An 18349-nucleotide genomic window follows, 5' to 3' on the forward strand; every position below is an offset into this window, starting at 1 on the left:
AGAGGTCTAATGTCAAGTTATGGCTTCTGATAAATTGCTGGTTATGTTTTTACCATGGTATTGTTTACTTCTCTTTCTCTGACTGTAGTGTGAGAGGATTACTTTATAATCATATTTTATAGGTTTTATTAGAAACAAGTACAGCGATAAGACATAGAAACATCATGTCCTCGCTACCCCTGCTACCCTCTCCCAGAGAAACCCCCCCTCCCCCCATTCCCCTGCATTACAGAGTGTGTGGCCTAAAACATTCACCAGTCCGTAGAATTCCCACCACCTCCCCCATATACTTTGATGATTCTGGGGAAAGCCTCTGGCCAGAGGAGTGAGATTATTTTTATGGTCTGGTCTGACAGCGCAGCATTTGTAGACAATTATGTGAGCACTACTAGAGAGAGGCTTTTGCTCCACCCACATGTTGAGAGTCAGGAGTACAGGTTTTGATGGGGCAGAAGTTGTGTGCTTCCACAAAAAAGTGTTTGCCCTCCTCACAGCTGTGAACATTTTGTTTGTCATTGTGATGCTATCAAAGTGTCTCAGATAACTAGATCATTTATGGTGTTTTTCTTTGGCAGCAGTACAAATAAGATGAGGGTAATTATTAACCAACATGGATTTCTAGGTCTGGCTTGACAATGCATTCATAAGCCAAACATATTGGCTTTGCCAGTGCTTGTTTTAAAGCAAACTAAGACACAATCTTGTTGGCCTACAAGGAGTTTAAAAGAAAAAGCTACTGCCGTCCCATTTCTCAGATGTTTCATAGCTTGCATTCTTTCTTCTTTAGCTAGTCTGCTGCAGTCAATTGGCAAGTCCTTGTCAGCTGGCTGAGGGGCAGATTTGCAAGGCCCCTGATGCAGGGGGTTCCTCCATATTTACAAGGACAGGAAAAGACACCCTGCGTGACTTTTCCTCTCCTAGTAAATACGGCCCCTTCACAAGCAGCACTTTGCGTTGAAGGGGCGTTCCATGGGTGTTGCTGTGGGTGTTCCCACGCAACACCCATTGAACAAGACACATCTCCAGATTTAAGAGAAATCGTAAATCTGGAGATGCGCGTGAATGCTTCGCTACCCTAGAGGTGGTGTAGCGAGGCGCAATGAGGAGAAATGTTTTCATTTCTCCTCGTTTTTTTCTCTTTCAATGCATGCTGCCTTCTACAGCACGCATTGAAAGAGGAAAATGCCTGTAGTGATTGTTTTTGTGCAGGAAGGTGCCCCTTTCTGCACAAAAACAATGTCCCCACGACGCAGGCATCCTTGCACCATGGCGCAAGGGTGCCTGCGCCAGCGCATGGCTTCAGTTTGTGCACCAGCGCAGGGGGAAGAACAGAGATGCAACATGTTCTTGTAAATATGTCACATCCCTGTGCTTTGGAAGTGCCGCAGCGTGGCGCAGCAGTTTGTGCGCCAGCGCAGGGGGAAGAACAGAGATGCAACATGTTCTTGTTAATATGTCTCATCCCTGTGCTTCGGAAGTGCTGCAGCGTGGCGCAGCTGAAGGGCTTGCGGTGCCACGCTGCGGCACTTCCTCGTAGATCTGCCCCTGGATGTCTAGTGGAGACTGCTGCATGGGCTGTTCAGTTGTTCCTCCAAGTACTCCACCCATCTTTGTTGTTGGTCTTCGTTACCCATGATTCTCTTCCTAGCTTTGTGTCTTTAACAGGTCTTTCTGGCTTACTGTATCTGTTGGAGAGTTACCTTGTTATATCGTAGAGTTCTTTCAAGTTTCCATGGCTTGCTGCTTCCTGGGTGTCTGTAGCAAGACCACTGATGAATCTTCGGTGGTCTGCTCTTAAGCTTCTTTTGCTTACTTGTTGGTTTTGGTGTATTCGCCTTGAGCTTTTGTTTTTTCTGCACTTGTTCAGTTGGTGTTGACTGCAGCTTTCTTTTCCTTTCTTGCTTGGATTTTGCAGAGAGTCTCGGTGAAGATCCATTCTTAATGTGATGTTTCTTGAGACCCAATACCTCCTGGCAGGTTGATGTCATTGATTCTTTGATCCTCTCCTACTGGTCTCTGTCATCCTCTAGTTCTTGCAGGACTTAAAACTTGTTACTGAGGGTGACTAAGTATTCACTCCATTTCTGTGCATCTTCGAGGTGGGTGATGCTATATTGCTGGTGTTGGTTGGACTGTTCCATACATGCTTTTTTCAGCTCAAGTGTTAGGCTGGCCACTACAAGGTGATGGTCTGACACCACGTCCACTCCTCTCATCTCTCTCATAACCTGCAGGCACCTTCAGAACTTCTTGGCAATACAGATATGGTCAATCTGATTCTCTGTTGAATGGTTTGGTGACACATACATTGCCTTTAGTATTCTTTTGTGTGAGAATACATAATCAACTATCACCAGACTATTCAGGGCACAGAGACCTGTAAGTCTTTCACCATTATCATTCATGTTTCTAAGGCCATGGTTGCCAATTACTTCTTCTTACCCAGTGCTGTCACATCCAGTCTTGGCATTGAGGTCCCCCTTCAGTATGTCTCCCTCAAGGCATTTCTTCAGGATGGATTAGAGTCTGTTGTAAAACTCTTCTTTTTCCTCTCCTTTGCTGTCATTTGTAGGTGCATAGCACTGGATAACATTCTTGTTCATCTTCTTTGTGCAGAAGGTCACTGTGATGATTTTGGGACCCTGTGCTTTCCATCCAATCAGAACTCTGTTGGCTGCTGGCATTAGCATCACTGCTACTCCCCAAGTATGTTGAGTGTTCTCTTCCACATGTTCAGAATACAGCAGCATTCCTCCTTGAGCCAGTCCTTTCTGTCTGGACTTTGTCCATTTGGTTTCGCTGATGCCAAGTAGAGCAAGTGTGTATTTTGTATCTCCGCTGCCACTTGGGCGGTCATGCCTGTCTCGTACTTGTGTCCTCACATTCCATGTCCCGATGGTGATAGTCTTGATCGAAAGCAGGTGGATCAGCTTTTAGGCTTCCAGGGATCTCTGGCTTTCACCACAAGGAATCATAGTTCTCCGTGAAGGAGATCCATCTCTACCCAAAGGCAGGATGTATTTTGGTCTCTTGACTGATGGTTCCGTAGCTAGGATTTGTTACATGATGGGGTAGGTAGTCCCACACATAACCCTCCTACTTTCACAGCTAGGCTTGGGAATGGCCATGGCGGAGTTATCAAGAAAGCTGCTATTCTCAAAGCGTACTTCTCAAAAACAACCAAAGCCCTCTCAAAGCTTGCCTCGCGTAATCAAACTGTCATCAGATCACAACCCATACTTTGCATTTGTAGCCTTCTAACACAAAAAACACCAACCTAATTAAAGTCATAAACATTGCACATTCTCCTGCAAACCATTGCCTACCAACCATTTTCAAACACTCCTACCAGAGTCCTTTGTTGCCATACTGCTGAGAGAGATCAACTCATCTACTGGCATACTAGGAAGATAGAGAGAGATCAACTTCCCAAGTGACATATATTAAAGAAAGAGGGACTCTACCATGCTAACTCAGCTAACTACAGAACAATAGTTAGTATACCTTTTGTGGGTAAGCTCCTTGAAAAGGCATCCCATGTCCAGATATCAACTTTTATCCAACAACATACCACCAAAAAGATAAACCGAATAGATTCAGATCAAGAAGAAGCACTCAATAAACCCTTATCTCTATCTGGGATGACCTTAAGAACACCGCTGACAACAATGGGATTGCTCTCCTACTACAGATTCCCCTGTTAACAGCTTTGGACACAGTTGACCACCATCTGCTAGCCTTAAGGTAGACTTGAGGCTGGGATACAGGGTACACTTCACAATGGGGTAATCTTTCCTCATGGATAGGATCCAAATTGCTTTGCTATCACCATTCAACTCTTCTCCCTACTTCCGTTTTATAACAGTCTCCCATGGCTTCCGTGTTGCACCTCTAGTCTTAAACATTTACATAGTCTTTCTTCTTGATGTGGTGAAGTCATGCACCCTGAAACTTTCCAGGAAGGAGCTGATGTGGAAGAACATTTTTTGGGGAAAGTTTTGTGGAGTTTTGTCAAACAGCGCCAGAGTTATAAGCAAACCAAAAAATGCCTTTCCTATGGAAATGTGGTCCCTACTATAACTAACCAGTAGCGATCACTGGGTATTTTATATATAGGTTCACCAGTGTGGAGGTTCAGAAAGTGCTCTTGGAGGAAGACACGGAAGCTGGTGACGGACCCTATCCCCACAAGCAAGCAGCCGCCCGCAACCACCAAAGGATTGGATTCCGGAGAGGTGTATTTGACGGCAGCTCCCTACAGCAGCTTGATATTTAGGCTCCAGTCAGAAGACTACAGCGACAGGGTCAGAGGACCAGTTGAAGGCATAATCAGGCAGTGAGTGATACAGCATGAAGCGGAGGTGGGGAGGCGATAGGAATTGGCAGTGTGTGAGACGGGCTGGTGCCGGTCTCTTTCCCGAAGTAACGCGCTCTGAAACATTTCCGCTGACACAGTAAGAGAACGAGAAGCGGGGGCAGACAAACTGTTCAATAATCTGCCTAAAATAATTACGAGCACAGATGGCTTGCAAAGCAGTAGAGGCAATATCGACCAAGGTGTTAAGCAATTACTCAAGACCTTAGAAAAGAAACAACAAAAACGAAATCACCAAATGGTGGGAGCACAAATCCCTCACAAAATATGAAGAGGTAGGGAGAGTCCCTCGGGGGCTCAGGATTCTTTTAGCTCCGAGTTTTGAAGAGCCAAATCCCGACATGCTCAAGGAGTGGGGAGAAAGTAATTTGGCGGCCTCCATGAATCTGGTTAGGATCTTAATAAAATATGTGGCAATCGATCGCCAGACTCTATTGGAGAAAATTGACAAAATCAATGAGGAGCTAAAGAGATCAGAATTAAAAGAACATACAATGAAAACCCGCAATGAAATTGCTGAAAGACTAAAAAAACATGAGGAAAAAATAAAAATTCGAAAAGCACACAAATTTGCATGTGATCAAGCAGATTACGAGCAGGGGCAAATAAATACATTCTCGCGCACGTTTGAGCATGCTAAGAAATTGAAATATGAGGACAAAAGAACAAGTAAAGCTACTAGTTCGATACAACAACAAAGCAATGTAGTGGAAGTATCGGATGCAGCTACAGAATCATTAACGAGCACGTCAGGCTCTGAATACAGCAACATGGGAGGGCACAATGACAAAGTCATACTGAGCTTGGGTGAAGAGATAGATTTTTTAGCGGATGATCGGTGACAAACTCTGTGACCAAGGAATCGGAACAGACAAATAACAGAAAAAAGAGAAATGCAAGGAGAAGAGTTCGGCACAAAAATGTGCAACCAAAGAAAAAAGAGCAATGGCACAAGAAACAGCGCTAAATGATCAAACCATCATCAGTCTATCTGATATCACCCTCACACAAGCAGCTATTGTCATTAGGGGTCAACTTTTGTCCTGAAAGCACATTCAACTATGCTAGCACCAGAATTGATATATTTTGCTTCATACAAAAATTGAAGTTAAAAATGTTTTTCGGAAGGAGGAGCCAAGATGGCGACCGAGACGGCAGCGTAGATTCCCGGCTCCGTGAGCCTCCGCACCCCGCACGGATATCCTGCAAGAGATCCTTATTCTGCACCACGAGAATGTGTTCGTAAGCGAAAGTGGCAACCGATCGTGTGACCCCGAGGTTTCTGACTGCCATACAACCGGAGAAATCAGCGATCGAACTTTGCGGCCCGTGCGGTCCCGAAGCCGGGACCTCGAGTGGGCACCTTGGCCGGGTGGCAGTTGAACAACAGCGGCCTGTGGTGACTGGGTGGAGCCGGTCCACCGGAGTGGAGCCCCCATCGGCCTGCATTTTGCCGTGGCCGCTCCCCCCTATTGAGCGCCGCGGACTGAGGACATGCCCGGGTGTACGATTTCCGGATTCTGTGGCGTTTGCCCCTGCGTTTGATGGTGAGCTGCCTGGGCGCCGTCCCTGGCCCGCCTTGATCCTTGCGGGCTGCTCCCGGCTTTTTGCGGGAGATGGTCCGTGGCGGAGACGGCTGTTGCCTGTGACCGTGCAACGGCTCGATCTGTGCCTGTCCCGGGATCCCTGTCTTCAGCGACGTGGCCCTTGAGGCGTTGTTCCCCTGGTCCTGGCCCCTATACGAGTCGGGCCCTCCCAGCGGCCATTTTGCCATTATGCAGCCAGCCATCCTGTCCGCGGGGACGCAGCGGGACTGGGGGTGTGTGACTTTCGGGAGTGTGGCGGAGCGATCGGAGGGAGCCGCTCTGGGATATGGCGACCTCCTGGAGGCCCTGGGTGCCCTTCATTACTCCTTTGCTCATGGCGCCGAGGTCCTGGGGGGGAAGCTAGATGGTGTGGTAACAGCGTTGGGGCAGTGGCGGCATGCTGGTCCACAGGTACGCAGTGGCTTTCCACACTGCACACAAGAGGAAGATGTTGCGGCCCCCCCCCGCGATTAGTGTACAGCCGGACACCTCGGACAATATGCTACCGTGTGGTCGGCTAACTGTGAACTTAATCTGTTCCGGAGGTATTGGACCTGCGCGGAAGATGGTGGCCTTGTCCCGTGCGCGGTCTCCGGCGGCCCGGGGACACTTCCAGCAACGTGTATCTCATTTGGCTGCTCCAGCCTATCTGGTCCTTGTGGGCAGTGCAGATCCTGGGGCAGCACTGGAAAAGACGCCCCTCCATGAAGCGGTCTGTGCGGATGCCCAGAGACTTCCACCCCACCTGTGTGCGGCGTTTCCCGACTGTTTTTGGACACTCCTGTACTTTGGGACATTGGACATGGTGCTGGGTCAAGGGGCAGGTATGGGTAGAATCGCAAAAAGCGGTCAAGGCTGAGGCTGATCCTTCGAGGGTGGTCACTTCATAGATAGGCGGACTCATGGTTGTGCGCTCCTGGGGTCATTCGAACATTTGGTGTGTTATGCTTCCCATTCCCCCCCCCCCCTTCCCTATTTTTGTTGATATGATCGGCTTGGTACCGCTAATTGTTTGTTGGGGGGAGACCTCACCGTGCGGGAGGGAGAAGCCGGGGGTATGTTTTGATGGCCCTCCTCCAATTTATTATATTCTCTCCGCCCACCCGTCTGGGGGGGCCCTTTCTCGCTCTCTTTTTCCCTGTCTCTTCTATATTTCGGGTCTAGTTCCAGGGCGACAGGCACACTGCTGGGGGGTGGGGCCATACTCATTCGCAGAGGTGCAGGGTGGGGGGATGGGGGAGGGGACTCTTTCGTCTTTATCTCCTTTTCTATGGCCTCTTTTTTCTCCACTGTTTCTTTTTGCTTTCTTTTTCTGGGATCAGTGCGATACACCACCCTGATTGTGAATCGTTTGCTCCTCATGTGTGCCACAGTCTCTGGGGGGTTCGCTGGGCTTTAGGTACGGGGACCAGTAGGCGCAACTATTTTTGATGTTTCTCCCCATCCGTACTTTCTCGCGCCTGCGCCATCGCCTCACTGTATTGCTGCTTATTGTTTGTCCCTTATCCTGACCCTTCTCGCTGTTGGCAAATTGTCTGGCACCTGATCCTATTCTTTCGTTTCATCATAAAATGAAAAACCCTCTCTCTCCTGGTGCCCTACCTGCGCGGCTTATTGGCCGGACTATATTGGACTGCAGACTTCGCTCTCCGAGGTGCCGCCTGTGTTGACATTTGCTTTTATTATCCTGATTATTTAGCGGCCGGCCCCGGGGGGTTGTAGGCCCATACGTGTAAATGATTGAAACATCAATAAAGGTTTTTCAAAAAAAAAAAAAAAAAAAAAAAAAAAAAATGTTTTTCACCATCAAAGCAGGGATTGAAAGTTCCAAAACATCAAATGAAACAATAGAAAACGAGGCATGCATGCTTCAAGCATCAGATGTTCCAGCTTTATTGACATTACCCGAATTTGTAGAGGCACAAATGAAATGCAGCAAAGGAGAGACAGTACCGAGCTAAGTACTCAAGCCAAGTTACAGAGAATTAACATCATACAAAAGGGTGCAGGTGAAAGTCCCTTTAAACCCAAGAGCACCTTTATACCAATTATGCCTAAGGATGCCATAGACATTTTCCACGAGCGTGTGACAGAAAACATTAAACAACTGTGTCACAAACCAAGGAGAAAAAAACAAAAGAAACACTACAAGGACTTGCAATATGCAAAACTGATTAAAAAAATCAGACAAGGGAGGCAATATTGTCTTAAGGCCTAAAAAAGATTATATTGTGGAAGCCAAGAGACAATTGGATGATGAAAATTGCTACATGAGGTCCAACATGAAGGAATACAATAAAGCTAAAGATGGTTTGAAGAAAAAGCTATTACAATACAACCGGGAAGGACTAATTTCATCTAATGAGTTTAGTTTTATGCATGATGAATTCCCTATGATTCCCATCATATATTTAATTCCAAAAGTGCACAAAAAGTTCTCACCAGTACCAGGTAGACCCATTATTTCAGCTATCAACAGTGTTAGTGAGCATGTCTCGCAATACGTAGATTTCTACCTGCAGGATTTTGTTAAAAGGTTACCCAGTTATGTTAAAGATACGGGGGATTTTTTAAACAAAATCAATGATATCGTATGTGAAGAAGGCCTAATTTTAATCACATTGGACATTTAGTCGCTTTATACAAGCATAGACCATAAAACCGGACTCAATGCGGTCAAATATTTTCTTGGAAGCAGACCCATGTGAATACTATGAGCACAACAAAATGTTATTAGATCGGATCTCATGGTGCTTACACAATAATATTTTCTTGTTTGGTAAAGAGACCCTGAAGCAAATTAGGGGCGTAGCTATGGGATCCTGTTTCTTCCTCAGTTATGCATGCTTGCATGTTGGCTGGTGGGAGGAACAGGTCCTCAAAAAAATCCATCATGTGCATCATGTGTTGCATTGGCTACGATATATAGATGATGTATTCATCGTATGGAAGGGGGATGAGGATAGTGCGAAGGATTTTATTACAACTTTAAACGTCAACTCTAGTAACCTCAACTTCACCTCTAGTATTACTAGCACTAAAATTGAATTATTAGATGTACAGGTTTTAGTCAAGGATAATAAATTGGAGACTACTCTATTTAGAAAAGCCACAGCAGGAAATAGCACATTGTATGCCAGTAGTGGGCACCCAAAACACCTTATTGAAAGTATACCCTATGGTGAGGTACTCAGACTCAAACGCATCTGCAGTACACCACAAGAATTTGAAAGATGCACACAAAAAACAATGAAAAGACTGAGATTGAGGGGTTATAGTGAAAAGGTGCTAACCAAAGCTATAGCTAAAGCACAAGAAAGGCCAAGAGAGACATTGTTACAAACTAAGGAGGCGGAGAGCGGTGACAACAACATGGAAGAAACCCCCTGCCTCATTACCACCTATAGTAGTCAAGAAAGAAAAATTAGGTCCATCATTAGGAAGAACTGGCTTATTGCCCTTACGGATGGAGTATTAGGAACTAGACTCCCAGAATCACCTACTATCACATATAGGAAACCTAAGTCTATGAGGAGCCAACTAGTCAGAAATAGCCAAGAATTGAGCACAGCAGGTACATGGCTTAAACTGAGGCAAGGTTTTTATAAATGCTCCTCACCTCTCATTTTACTACTCCCTTTTCGGAGGAAAATGTGGCTATCAAAGGCAGTTACAACTGCAGGACTGAGTTTGCTGTATATGTCCTGACGTGCACCTGCAGCTTGCGTTATGTTGGGAGTACCAAGCTGCAGGTGCAAGTCAGGATTCTGCAGCATCTCAGAGCAATAGTAAATAATGATCGCTCTTATCCTGTCGCGAGACACTTTAAAGCCGCACATGACAATGAGTTGGGCTGCCTCACTTACTACATGATTAATGCCATTGCACCACTTACAAGAGGGGGCAATAGGGAGAAACTACTTAGCAAATTGAAACACGTACCATTTTAGATTTAGACAGTAAGGCTCCGAATGGACTTAATACTACTGAAGATATGCACATTTTTTTATAATAAGAAACAAAAATCAAATTAAGTTTTCTTCTATCAATCTTGTGTAATTAGGAACAACTGTATGAATTTGTTTTACACTATATCAATTTCAATAAGGCATCATGTTTCACATCTTGTTTTTGTATAGATATTTTTATGCACTTTCATAGTGCCTAAATACACTGCTATTAGTCGCTATCACTCTAGATGTGGGGTGTCAACAAGATTTTATATCTGGGTGTTTTTTAGATTCATTGTTTTTTTAAAAAATTAGTCCAGCACAGTTTTTAGATACATATTTTAGGAGCACTCAGCACTTTATAAACAACATATGTTTACATATTTCTATGAGCCGCTAGGCACAGAAGCACTTTAAATCAAGTTCTAGGCACCAGTCGCTACACAATTTTAAAGCAAGTAAATATCATTGTACTGCAGATTATGTTATACAGATCATCTTGAATTTAGGGTTGATACAGATGGGCAATGGATTTACAAGCATTTATGCTGAGAGAACATAACAAGAGCAGCAATGTGCTCTTGTGATTATCTGTGAATGATCACTTCATGTGAGGCGCAGGATGTAGCATTACGGATAACCAGTTGTGGCAATATGCATTGTTGCATGTGTAGCCACTGTTACAGCGACGGGAATAATAGCAATACTCAAAAAATGTATTTGAGATGGGTATTTATTTTATCAGTTAGCGCACATTTGGTTTTAAAACATTCTATAAATTGAAGTTTTTTTATTAGCTGCTCAAATGGAATCTTATATATGCACAGATATATTTACATTGTACTACTGCTGCTCAGATGTATTTATTAGCATTGTTTAAAATTTGCCATAAATATTATTGTCAAACCGTATTTCTTTGACTTATACTGGATGCTCCCTTGTGTCTGGACAAAGCTATACCTCTCTGAAGAGCTCTAATTAGAGCGAAACACTGTGTCAGGGGTTGCTTTTACTCATTTCAGGTTGGCTTGATTGGTATTTTACCAACTCAAAGCTGTAATACTGTGCCTAGAGTGGTAATTGGCTTTTGTCATTTTACAGCTCGGCAAGGACAGCACTGTGCTAGTCCTATGCTTAAAGACTTTGCTGTACAAATGGCAAAAGACTTTGTCCTTTTCTATCTCGGCGTGGATGGCACTTTGCTAATCCTATGCTTAAAGATTTTGATAGAAAAACAGACATTTGAGGTGAGCAGATCTAGAGTGTCGCTGGTGTTGAGAGTGCTCCATACAGGAGCTGCTTTCCACCTAAACTTTAGAACTACCCAGAGTTCTCTGCTTCTTTTTTGCATAATTTATTCGTCACTCTATGCCTGAAAGGGTATTTCTTTGACTTATACTGGGTGCTCCCTTGTGTCTGGACAAAGCTATACCTCTCTGAAGAGCTCTAATTAGAGCGAAACACTGTGTCAGGGGTTGCTTTTACTCATTTCAGGTTGGCTTGATTGGTATTTTACCAACTCAAAGCTGTAATACTGTGCCTAGAGTGGTAATTGGCTTTTGTCATTTTACAGCTTGGCAAGGACAGCACTGTGCTAGTCCTATGCTTAAAGACTTTGCTCTACAAATGGCAAAAGACTTTGTCCTTTTCTATCTCGGCGTGGATGGCACTTTGCTAATCCTATGCTTAAAGATTTTGATAGAAAAACAGACATTTGAGGTGAGCAGATCTAGAGTGTCGCTGGTGTTGAGAGTGCTCCATACAGGAGCTGCTTTCCACCTAAACTTGAGAACTACCCAGAGTTCTCTGCTTCTTTTTTGCATAATTTATTCGTCACTCTATGCCTGAAAGGGTATTTCTTTGACTTATACTGGGTGCTCCCTTGTGTCTGGACAAAGCTATACCTCTCTGAAGAGCTCTAATTAGAGCGAAACACTGTGTCAGGGGTTGCTTTTACTCATTTCAGGTTGGCTTGATTGGTATTTTACCAACTCAAAGCTGTAGTACTGTGCCTAGAGTGGTAATTGGCTTTTGTCATTTTACAGCTCGGCAAGGACAGCACTGTGCTAGTCCTATGCTTAAAGACTTTGATGTACAAATGGCAAAAGACTTTGTCCTTTTCTATCTCGGCGTGGATGGCACTTTGCTAATCCTATGCTTAAAGATTTTGATAGAAAAACAGACATTTGAGGTGAGCAGATCTAGAGTGTCGCTGGTGTTGAGAGTGCTCCATACAGGAGCTGCTTTCCACCTAAACTTGAGAACTACCCAGAGTTCTCTGCTTCTTTTTTGCATAATTTATTCGTCACTCTATGCCTGAAAGGGTATTTCTTTGATATATATATATATATATATATATATATATATATATATATACGAGTACCAGGCGCATTCATCCACTTCCAGGCAGGCGAGGAGAAAGCACACGGACACCTAGTCGTGCTTCATGGAGATTTATTCAAAGTCAGCATCGGCATGACATGCCATTACGCGTTTCGGCCAGCAGGTGGCCTTGATCACATAGAGTAACAACCATACTGAACATCCTTATATACACAACACTAAGTGGTCACGTGATGAGTAGTGTAGAACGACATAAAAGAAATCTGGATTGATCGTATTCAATTAAAGACAGAAGTTGTCACTTGTCATGATGAATTATTGCGCACGTGTACAAATACATGAATATGAGTTCTTATAAAGTGCAGATGCTTATTTGTGCAGAATATGCAGATTAAAGTGCAAATTGCAAGAATTTCTATGTGCAAAATACGCAATAAAGTGCACAATATAACTAGTCACATAAGGTATATGCATAAAATGACCATATCAAAATACAGAAATATATATGATATAAAAACCCAGACCTAGTTATCGAGGCACAATTGACAATATAAAATACCAAGATATATTAAAGCAAAATATGCAATTGAGATGTCTACATTAGTCCGCAAAGAAAATGTTAACCCCATTCATAATTATTAATGAAATAAGAGTATAAAGCATCCTTCTGTTCATGAACCAGAGAAACTACTGTACTGGTAACAAGTATGTCGGTCAAATTTGTGTTTGTTTTTTTTAGTATATAAATACCTTTTTTTTTTTTTTTTGTTGAAGTGAACAAAGTGCAAAAATGTGTAAGAACAATATAATAAAAGGATGAGAGAAAAACTAAAAGCAAAAAGAAGGAGGTAATAATAAATGTGGAATATGCAGAATATTGAAATATACTACAATGAACATCATATATAGATTCAATTACAAAAAGCTGATTCAATAAGCAAATGAAATCAACCAGATATTTGTTGACGTGTCTTCGGTTGCGATGGTCCCAAATACATTGCGGTAGATACTGCAAAAACCAAATTGTGTGGGATGTCAATTGGAAATGCCAAAGACACCAATTTCAGGAAAGATGTATCTAACAACCAAAAACAGAGGGATAAAACTAGAGAGATACAAGAGATAAAAGGACTAAAAAACAGGGAACAATTGACCACATAAATAGAAATAGAATGTTAATGGGCATCATCATGAGTCAAATTGAAAAAATGGTAAATATTAGTATAGCTATTTTCAGATGCAGTTATATAAATCTTCGGTATTGTTGAGTCCCGTAGGTGCCTTGCTGTCGAACTCAAGGATATACCTTGTTTCGAGTTGTCTTAGGGTTTTTTCTCTGTTGCCCCCTCTGCGTAATGCAGGAACATTATCAACCACAAAGTATTTAAGGCAACCTAAGTCATTATTGTGGCACCTTTTAAAATGTCGCGCTACGGGATAGCTAGAATCATTATTAACGATGGCTCTCAAGTGCTGGAGGATTCTGACATGGGCTTGGAGTTTCGTACTGCCGATGTAATTTAAACCACATGTACAATTAAGAACATACACCACGAATTCTGATCTACAGGTGTAGTGGCCCTTGATTTGTCTTGCATTGGGACTGAAGGGAACAAAATATTCAGTGGTGTTTTGACCAAACTTGCAGGCCCTACAACTTGTGCATTTAAAAAAAACCATTTTTAGGTTTGAGCCATGCACTGTTTGAGGGTTTGTCCTTATTTGATTTCATGAGATCTCCCTTCATTGTCCTGGCCCTTCTGAATGTAATTATAGATTTAGGGGGTAGCATAGGGGCCAGAACACTGTCAGTGAGCAAAATGGGCCAGTTTTTGTTGATAATGGCCCTAATTCTGTGGTGTTGTTTGTTATAAGTCATGATCAGACGTGGGGCATCCGGAAATGGATCATCTGTCCCTGGATCTGGTGTATTTGGAATAGGGATGCTAGATTTGTCAATTCGTAATGCATCTCTAGGCAGACTCTGCACTTTTTTATAAGCGTCCCTCAGAATCCTCTCAGTGTACCCTCTTTCCCTCATCCTCATTATAGCTTCCTCTGAGCATCTTATTCTCTCCTCAGGTGTACTGCAAATACGCTTAATGCGGAGGAGTTCCCCATAGGGGATACTTTTTATGAGATGCTGGGGATGGGCACTGCTGGCGTGCAAGATGGAGTTGCCAGCAGTGGGTTTTCTATCGAGTGTTGTCAATGATCATGACTTTAGTGTCAAGAAACTCAACTAAGCTGATGTCAATGTGCGAAGTGAATTTGAGATTAAAAGTGTTGTTATTTAAAACCTCAATAAAATTCATCACACTGTTAAAATCCCCGTTCCAGACCATAAAAACATCATCGATAAATCTGTACCAAGTAACAATTTGAGAATCAAAGATATCCGCATATGTCCCCATGAGAACCTGCTCCTCCAACCAGCCTACATGGAGACAGGCATAACTGAGGGAGAAGCAAGCTCCCATGGCGACTCCCCTCTTTTGGGAATATAGATCATTGCCAAACATGAAATAGTTATTGTGTAAGGCCCAGTCAATTAATTCCAGAAGCATAGCGTTGTGATTGTGGAATTGGATTGGTCTGTGCTCCAGATAGTGTTTGGTGGCAGCCATACCGGTAACATGATCAATGCTTGTGTATAATGACTCTATATCTAGAGTCACTAGCAGAAATCCCTCTTGCCATTTGACATTGTTTAATTTTCTAATAAAATCACCTGTGTCTTTGATGTAGGTGGATAAGTTCTGGACTAAAGGCTGTAAAAAATAATCCACATACCTACTGGTGTTTTCACTGATGCTGTCAATGGCCGAAATAATGGGTCTGCCTGGAACCGGCTTCACTCCTTTGTGAATTTTTGGTATGAGACGAAGTGTAGGGATTATGGGGAATTCATTATGTAAAAAGTTGAATTCATTGTTTGAGATCAAACCCTGTCTCTTATAGGAATGCAACATCTTCCTTAGTGATTCTTTGGCGGTGTTGCAGCTCTTTATATTTGTTTTTTCGTAACAGCTGCCATCGGAAAGTTGCCTTTTAGCTTCAGTCTCATATTCATTCTTCGGCCATAAGACTACGTTACCTCCTTTGTCGGACGTGCAGATTATTAAATTCGAGTTGTTATTGAGTTTGGTTATTAAATTTTTATATTGTAGCTCTTGTTGATTGATTTTGGCTTTTTTGTGGCTAATCGTCCTGTAGAGGTTTTTCAAATCGTTGGTGACCATCTCCTGGAAGATGTCTACGGCGTCTTTTGGCATCATGGGGGTGAAGCTCGATTTCCCTTTGAATGGGCTGAGTCCGGCACAAGAATCGACATTAATAAGGGTTGAAAGCCTTTCCTGTGTGGATCGTGTGTCATTTGATTCATTTGAGGAATTGGTCTCGACGTTGTTGAGTTCAGCCATAGTGAGGAGCAGATGTGTATCCGCTGCTTCTAGATTGTAATTAGTAGCGGTGGCTGTGGTGTCTGAGGAAGTATGACGTTTGTTTCCATCTTTGATAGTAACAATTTTTTTTAATTTCAGTTTCCTGGAGAAACTGAACATGTCCACTCTGGTTTTGCAGTAATTGAAATTGTTACTTGCACAATGGGAGAGGCCCAAGGACAAAATATTTTCTTCAGCAGTAGTAAGTGGAATTTTGGAAAGGTTGACTATGGTGTTACTGTCACTTCCTTTACTTAGCGTAGTCGCCATTGCACTTTTCCATATATATATATATCCACCACCAAGCTTACCCAATATCGTAAGCTCGAGTCACACCGATCCAAGTATAGTTAAAGTTGATTTTAATTACGGGCAAAAAACAGACGCGTTTCGAGCTCAACAGCTCTTGGTCACATGACCATGGTTCAGAGTTCACTTTTTTTATAGAATAAGCATCACACACGATGCTTAACATAAAGAAAAGACTATTGATTTAACCATCAAATAATCAAAAGAAAAAAACACATTTGTAAAGTACATGTGTACAATATCAATAATAATAAATAACTGTCTTGGCTAAATTTGGCTTTGGGGAAGGATTTATTGGCTGGGTGAAGCTTCTTTACACGGGACCCATGGCTCAGGTGGTGGTGAATGGGCGGGTCTCTCGGCCCTTTGCCCTCGGCAGGGGCACGAGGCAGGGATGCCCGTTGTCCCCTTTGCTCTTTGCTCTCGCCCTGGAGCCACTCGCTGCTTGGCTCCGCTGGGAGCCCTCGCTTAGAGGGATCCGGTGGGCCCCGGGCTTCGAAGATCGGGTCTCGCTGTATGCGGACGATATTCTCCTGTATCTCACCTCACCGCGGCAGTCGCTCAACGTCCTCTTTGACGTTCTGACTTCCTTTGGGAACAATTCGGGTCTCACGATCAACTGGTCTAAATCCTGCGTCTATCCGATCTCCGGTGGTCCTCCTCTCCTGCCGCCTCGGCTTCCGATCCAAGTATCTTTGAGCGGCTTTAAGTACCTGGGGATATACGTTTCGCTGGACCCGGTGGCTCGCTATGAGCAGAATCTCCTGCGTCCACTTCGGCGATTGCGAGAGGACACGGCCCGGTGGTGCAGGCTGCCCCTGTCCCCGCTGGGTCGGGCCGCGCTGTTCAAAATGATGTCCCTTCCCAGGTTCCTCTATGCACTCCAGAACTCCTTCGACGTCATCCCAGTGGCCTACTTTCGGGAGGTGGAGAGCCTGCAGAGGAGACTGGTGTGGGACGGGCGGGCGCGTATTGCTCTTGCTAAGCTTACTCTCCCCTGGTACGACGGGGGCATCGCGCTTCCCGACATTCGCAGGTATTATTGGGCCGCGCAGCTTTCGGCCATTAATCATGCCACGTATGCGCCTGGCCTGAATCCGGCGTATGAGATGGACAAGTTCCTGCTTCCCGGCGGGAACTATAACAGGGCACTTTACTCCCGCTCGGCTGGCCGGACCCTTACGGGTCCTACTAAGATTGCGGTGCGGACCTGGAGGGCTGCCACTGCGGCCACGGGCTGGAGTGAGCGACTAACATGTGCTACTCCTTTGTTTGCCTCCGATCGCCTGGGCAGCCTCTGGACTACGAAGGGGTTTGACCAGTGGGACACGATTGGTATCAGCAAAGTGGGAGACCTGTGGCATAAGGGCGCGGTTAAGACTTTCGCGGTGCTTCAGGCCGAATATGAGCTTACGGACAGGGAGTTCTTCCGCTATGCCCAGGTTCGACACGCCCTGCTCTCGGTCTTTGGGGAGGGGACCAAGATCCCGGTTTCCTCGCCCCTCGAGGACCGCATACTTGACGGACATGTCCCTGACAGTACTATTTCTTTAATCTATAAAAAACTGATCAATCATCGGGCTGACCTCTTTGTGCGCCTTCGGGAGGCTTGGACGGGGGATGGGGTGGAATTGGACGACGAGGACTGGCAGTCTGCACTGTCGTCCCCCAAGGAGGTCGCCATTCCAGCCCGTCTCCGGTTGGTACAGCTTAAGATTCTTCACCGGGTGTATGTGACGGGTCCTCGCTTGGTCTCGATGGGATTTTCCGACGACGGGCTCTGTAAGCGGGGTTGTGGGCTCAGCGCCACCTTTCTCCATATCCTGTGGGAGTGCCGCGAGGTGACGGACTACTGGCGCCGGGTCCATACGGTTATGGGACAGGTCACTGGGGTTGTGCTGCTGCCGGAGGTGCGTCGCTGTGTCCTGAATGTGTGGGAGCCCAATGATTACAGCGCGGCTCAGACTCGGTGGGCGGCCCTGGGGAACATGATTGCCAAGAGAGATATAGCGCAGCTTTGGGGTGCCCAGCGGCCGCCCACCGTGTCAGTATGGAAGGAGAATATGGACTGGTGTATGTTCAGGGAGAAGACTGTGTATGTGGCCCGTGGTAAGCCGGGGGCATGGGGCAGAATCTGGGGGCAATGGAATGCGTATCGCGGGGGTATCTGTACGCCCCCCCTGGTGGACACCGATATCGCCATGTCCCCCTGACCCTTGACGGTTCCTGGCACCTTTTGGAATGACTACATATGGACGTTCATTTCCCTTGGCCCCCCCCCCCGTCCCCAGCCTCCCGGTACTCCTTCCTTTTGCAGGCTGCTTAATGGTCTGAACTGGAGTT

The 18349-nt window shown here is 44.8% G+C and overlaps 1 protein-coding gene across 2 annotated transcripts in view; it reads left to right on the plus strand.

Annotated features, from left to right (window-relative positions):
* LOC146784178 (uncharacterized protein C5orf52-like) overlaps positions 1-18349 on the plus strand; it is a 93960-nt gene that overhangs the window by 524 nt on the left and 75087 nt on the right. The window lies entirely within an intron of this gene.

The sequence above is a fragment of the Triturus cristatus genome, chromosome 11, assembly GCF_964204655.1.
Source record: "Triturus cristatus chromosome 11, aTriCri1.1, whole genome shotgun sequence".
NCBI classification, from domain to species: Eukaryota; Metazoa; Chordata; class Amphibia; order Caudata; family Salamandridae; genus Triturus; species Triturus cristatus.